General features: G+C 40.8%; 1 non-coding gene across 1 annotated transcript; it reads right to left on the minus strand.

The window, feature by feature from the left end:
• Nucleotides 1–5,538: 5,538 nt before the first annotated feature.
• On the minus strand, nucleotides 5,539–5,645 carry LOC127109872 (small nucleolar RNA R71). The gene has a single exon (XR_007797120.1). It is a non-coding gene; the product is annotated as a small nucleolar RNA R71 (small nucleolar RNA).
• Between the last annotated feature and the right edge of the window lie 454 nt (nucleotides 5,646–6,099).

The following is a 6,099-nucleotide window of genomic DNA, read 5'->3' on the forward strand; positions in this document are numbered from 1 at the left end:
ACGGGCCATGTCAGGTGACACGGGCCGTGTCAAGTGACACGGGCACCCGTGTCAGGGCCCTGTTTTCCCAATTTTTTTCCGATTTTCCCACTATTTTTGGTTATTACCCTGTTCTCTGGTTCCGACAATCTTATATGAGTTTAACTCAACCCTTCTCTTCTACACTATGCGATGTAACTGTGAACCTACGAATAAACCTGTAAACACACCAAACATGGAAATAGTTAGAATAAAACCGCATGGGTTGCCTCCTACGAAGCGCTGCGTTTAACATCACATGACTCGACGATCGTCTCCCTCATCCTTGGAGACGAACATTATCAATCAGACCACTTTCATGTCCCTTATAGTAGTGTTTCAACCTTTGTTCGTTTACCTTGAAGGTATCCCCATTATTTGGATTTTTCAGTTCAATAGCTCCATGGGGAAACACTTTATGAACCATAAACAGACCCGATCACCTGGATTTCAACTTTCCTGGAGAAAGCTTTAATCTGGAGTTGAACAAGAGCACCAGTTGTCCCTTGGAAACGAGTGGCCAGGTCGAAGTGTCCAACTTTAATCTGGAGTTGAACAAGAGCACCAGTTGTCCCTTCCAATATTTGCTTTATCTGCCTGTTGGACACTTCGACCTGGCCACTCGTTTGAGGGTGATACGGAGTAGCGATCTAGTTTTAACATTATACTTCTTTAGCAGATTTTCCATCCATTTGTTCAAAACATGAGTGCCTTCATCGCTAATAAGTGCTCTTGGCACCCAGAATCTCAAAAAGATATTCTTCTTCAAAAATGTCACCACCACTTTAGCGTCATTGGTGGGAAATGCCATAACTTCCACCCACTTTGATACATAGTCAACTGCTACCAATATGTAATTTTTCCCACGGGATGGTGGAAATGGCCCTATGAAGTCTATTCCCCAGACATCAAACAATTTAACCTCCAACATAGCATTTTGCGGCATTTGATTTCTCTTAGAAATATCCCCCATTCTTTGACATCTGTCGCATTCTTTGACGATGTCCTGGGCATCTTTGAACAATATGGGCCAATATAGACCTGATTGAATAACTTCGGCCGATGTTCGGTCACCACTAAAGTGTCCTCCATAGTCTGAATCATGACAAGCTCTAAGTACATCCCTTTGCTCCTCCTTCGGGACACATCTTCTGACCAGCCCATCCATTCCTCTTTTGTATAGGAATGAGTCATCCCACAAGTAAAACCTGCAATCATGAACAAAAATTTTCTTTTTGTTAGAATCAAAATCGTTGAGGATTACACCCCCCACCAAATAATTTGCGTAGTCTGCAAACCACGGGATACCGATAACAGCGAGGATGTGTTCATCAACGAACTCATCATTTATCGGTCTCTTTTCTTCTGTTTCTTCAATAGGTGACATGCAGGATATATGATCTGCCACTGTGTTTTCACACCCTCTTTTATCTCGGATCTCTACATCAAATTCTTGGAGGAGTAAGATCCACCTGAGAAGTCTCGGCTTAGAGTCCTGCTTAGCAAATAGATATTTCAAAGCGGCATGGTCCGTATACACAGCAACCTTCGATCCTAACAAATATTGCCTGAACTTGTCAAAAGCGTAAACCACGACCAACAACTCTTTTTTCGTGGTTGCGTAATTCATTTGTGTCGGGTTCAACACATGACTAACATAGTAAATGACATGTAATAACTTCTCTCTTCGTTGTCCTAAGACTGCCCCTATAGCAATATCACTAGCATCACACATGATCTTAAATGGAAGAAACCAATCGGGGGCAATAACAATGGGTGCTGAAATCAATTTGCTCTTCAATGTCTCAAAGGCCATGGTGCATTCTTTGTTGAACAAAAACACCTTATCTTTAACCAATGGAGTGGTCAACGGTTTAGCAATTTTCGAGAAATCTCTTATGAACCTGCGGTAAAAACCTGCATGTCCTAAGAAACTCTTGATACCCTTCTCATTAACCGAGGGTGGGAGTTTAGAGATCACTTCCACTTTTTCTTGGTCAACTTCAATTCCCTTGTAGGAAATTTGTGACCCAACACTATCCCCTCACGCACCATGAAGTGACATTTCTCCCAGTTCAGAATTAAATTCATTTTCTGGCACCTGTCCAAAACAAGAGAGAGATTAGTCAAACAGTTATCAAATGAGGATCCAAATACCGAGAATTCATCCACGAAGACTTCCATATGCTTTTCGAGCATGTCAGCGAAAATGGAGGTCATGCAGCGTTGGAAGGTGGCTGGAGCATTACACAACCCGAAGGGCATTCTTCTGCAAGCAAAAACACCATACGGGCATGTGAATGCTGTCTTTTCTTGGTCTTCCGGAGCTATATCAATATGATTATACCCGAAGTATCCATCTAGAAAACAGTAGTAATCATGCTTGCCTAACCTCTCTAACATCTGATCAATAAATGGTAAAGGGAAATGGTCCTTCCTAGCTGCTGTGTTCAACCTTCTGTAGTCAATGCAAACACGCCATTCGGTTATTGTCCGAGTAGGAATTAACTCATTTTTTTCATACTTTATTACAGTGGTCCCCCCTTTCTTAGGGACAACATGAACCGGGCTCACCCACGGGCTGTTAGAAATAGTATATATAAGACCCGCATCTAACAGTTTCACCACCTCTTTCCGAACTACTTCCTTCATTGTAGGATTGAGTCTTCTCTGCGATTGGAATACCCGTTTGTGGTCGTCTTCCATGAGAATTTTATGCATGCACACAGTAGGGCTAATACCCTTCAAATCTTCAATTTCCCGTCCAATAACATTTTTGTACTTTTTCAAGACTTGGATGAGCTTTTCTTCCTGGATATTCTGAAGGCTCGAGTTTATGATAGCAAAACATTTTCCTTCAGGTTTGAAAAAGACATATTTGAGATTGTCAGGAAGTTGTTTCAACTCCGTTTCCTTCTTAGGTTCTTCATTATCCTCACTAGATTGAGGTAGGCGTAAATCCTCCCACCGGTGTGGTCGAGATCCTTTCCATGGGGTTTGTGCGTCCAACAAGGCTAGCACTTCAGATTCCCCATTGTCCACCTCTTTATCCGAATAAAAAAGGGACAAACTCAACACTCTTTCCAAAGGTAACTGGGGTGTATGCAAAGAGCTATCATATGTTGTCACGTGATCCAGAACCTCTATAGTATGACTGGTACAAATATCACCCTTGTACCTCATGGTGTTTCGAACATCGATTTTCAATTCCTCATCATAAACCTTTAGTATCATTGTTCCTTCTTCTATGTTTATCAAGCACCATCCTGTCTCCAAAAAGGGTCTCCCCAGAATGAGAGGGATCTCTTCATCTTCTGGCATTTCAAGAATTACAAAATCCACCAGAAATACAAACTTATCAATTTTCACCAGAACATCTTCGACAATGTGATAACGCAAAAACGTATCGTATTTTTGGCTCCATATGCATTGCTTTTTACTTGATTAATGCTTATTATTACGCAGTATCTTATGTTTATTGTAGGTATTTATCGATTAAAAGATTTACCGCAAGCAAAATGGAAAATAGCAAAAAGGAAAGAAAAGGAGAAGAAAATGGAGCTTTTATAGAGATAGTGGGCCACCAAAGCAAATGGGCTTGTGGAGCCCATTATCTAGGGAGTGTGGCGCCCGCCACATTGGCCCAAGGAATAGGTGGCGCCCGCCACCAAGCCTTAAGTGGTGTTCAGATGCTAAAAAGGTGGCGCTCGCCACTCATTCAAAGGCCAGATTTATGGCAACCGCCACAACCTACTCTTCCATCTTTTTCTCCACCTTTTTAGCCATGAATCTACCCACCTTGATACAACTTAGGGATTGTGAAAAGTATATAAAAGGGGACCTCTCAGACTCGCACATATCTCTCTTCTTCCAGTTTTCAAGCGACGATTATTTTTTCAGCATTTATTTTCTTTTAGTTTTCTAGGCAGTTTTCTTACTTTGTAAAAGTGATAGTTTCTCCACATCGGGGACTATTGCGGTTTATTATTTACGCATTTGGGATTCAATTGTAAGGATTATTCATTGCCAAAGCCTGCCGAAATTATTTTAATCGAAGAATCAAGATTCAGTTCCAGTTCTTAATTCGCAATCCAGGTTTTATTTTGATTACTGTTTTATTTATTTATGCCTTATTGCATGTTTAATTTCCCAAATACCATGTCTTTTACCGGATCCATGTCCGGCTAAACCCTTAGGTAATAGTATGTAAAGACCGTCGGAACAACGGGATTAAATAAATAATTGGTGTTAGTTTTTATAAAACTTATTTTTCTGGTTTTAGTTTCTTATTTTAATCAAACTGTTTTTCGTACAAGAGTACAAAACAAACTAAGGTTACGGTCAACAAGAACGAGGGTTTGAGATTTTAACCAGATAGCTGAAACTAGGCATTAATCCTAAACACAGCGAGAGCGCTTTAGCATTAATTAGACTTTATTTATATTCAAAAATTACTTTTAAATTCAAAATGAGACCGCGAGAGCCAAGCATTCTGGTTTAGGAGTATGGTCAGAGTCAATAAAAACGAGAGTGTGAGACTAAGTCCTTTCTATAAATAATTTCTTCTGAAGAATATTTTAACCAATAAGATTTCACCAACTATCTATCGAATCCCCGAAGTTTGATGTATTACATACCGATATCCCATATATCTCATATCTTTGTTCTATTTACGTTATAGTTATTTCTCTTCATCCCTCCAATCTTAGAATGATCATCAGCCTTAGATTTACATAGCAACATTAGACCATGATACGTTCGATTATTAGTCCTTTTGGGTTCAATAATCTTTAAAACTACGCGATAGGACTGTGCACTTGCAGTCACGATTCACATAGACTTACTAAGTCACGATCAAGTTTTTGGTGCCGTTGTCGGGGACTAATTTAGTCGATATCGTAACTCTAGCGTTACCTAGTATAGACTAAGGCAAACAATTCTTTTTCCCTTTCTACATTTGTCGAGTGTATGCCAAGTACTCGCTCTCAAGGCGAGAAATTAAAGCTACAATTCGACGAACCCGAGCGTTATCTTATATTAGAATGCTGGATACGAGACTTGATACGGGAACATCGTATCAAGCTAAATCTTCCTGACCTTAACATTCCTACTTCTAAATCAATTATTCAACCAGAGATGGCCGAAGGAGTGCAAAACCGTCCTCTTAAGTATTATGCAATCCCTTCATAGGATGAACCACATAACATCATCGCTGCCCCTGCGATCAAAGCCAACAATTTTGAGCTAAAACCTTCACTGTTGTCATCCGTACAACAAAACCAGTTTTCAGGTAGTCCCACGGAGGACCCGAACCTACACTTGTCAGTATTTTTGCAATACACGGATACGGTGAAAGCGAATGGTGTCAGCCCAGAAGCTATAAGACTCCGTCTTTTCCCATTTTCATTAAGAGATAGAGCTAGAGCTTGACTCCAGTCTCTATCGTCCAACTCTGTCACTACGTGGAACGAGTTGAAGAAAGTCTTCTTAGCCCGATATTTCCCACCTAGTAAGACGGGTATGCTAAGAGCCCAAATAAACGGGTTTAAACAAAAGGATAATGAATCACTTTTTGAAGCTAGGGAGAGATACAAAGACATGATGAGGCTATGCCCACATCATAGTCTAGAAGTATGGCTGATCATTCACACCTTTTATAACTGTCTCTTGTACAATACAAGATTGATAATGACGCCGCCGCAGGTGGCGCACTGATGGATAAACCATACAACAAGGCCTATCAACTCATCGAAAGTATGGCCCAGAACCATTACCAATGGGGAAGCAAAAGAACCTCTATAGAGAAACCTCAACCGAAGGGCGGCATGTACAAATTAAGCATCCTTGACCATGTCAACGCCAAGGTAGATGCCCTGACTCAAAAGATAGATAGCTTGACCATAACACCAGCAACCACCGTGGCTGCTGTAGCACCAAACTACGAGATATGCGGAGTTCAAGGGCATACCACCCTAGAATGTCAACTCTTGACAAGAACCTCCACAGACTAGGTGAACTATGCTCAAGGAAACCCTTACTCAAATACCTATAACCCAGGTTGGAAGAACCATCCTAACTTTT

This window comes from Lathyrus oleraceus, chromosome 7, assembly GCF_024323335.1.
Source record: "Lathyrus oleraceus cultivar Zhongwan6 chromosome 7, CAAS_Psat_ZW6_1.0, whole genome shotgun sequence".
In the NCBI taxonomy this organism is placed as follows: Eukaryota; Viridiplantae; Streptophyta; class Magnoliopsida; order Fabales; family Fabaceae; genus Lathyrus; species Lathyrus oleraceus.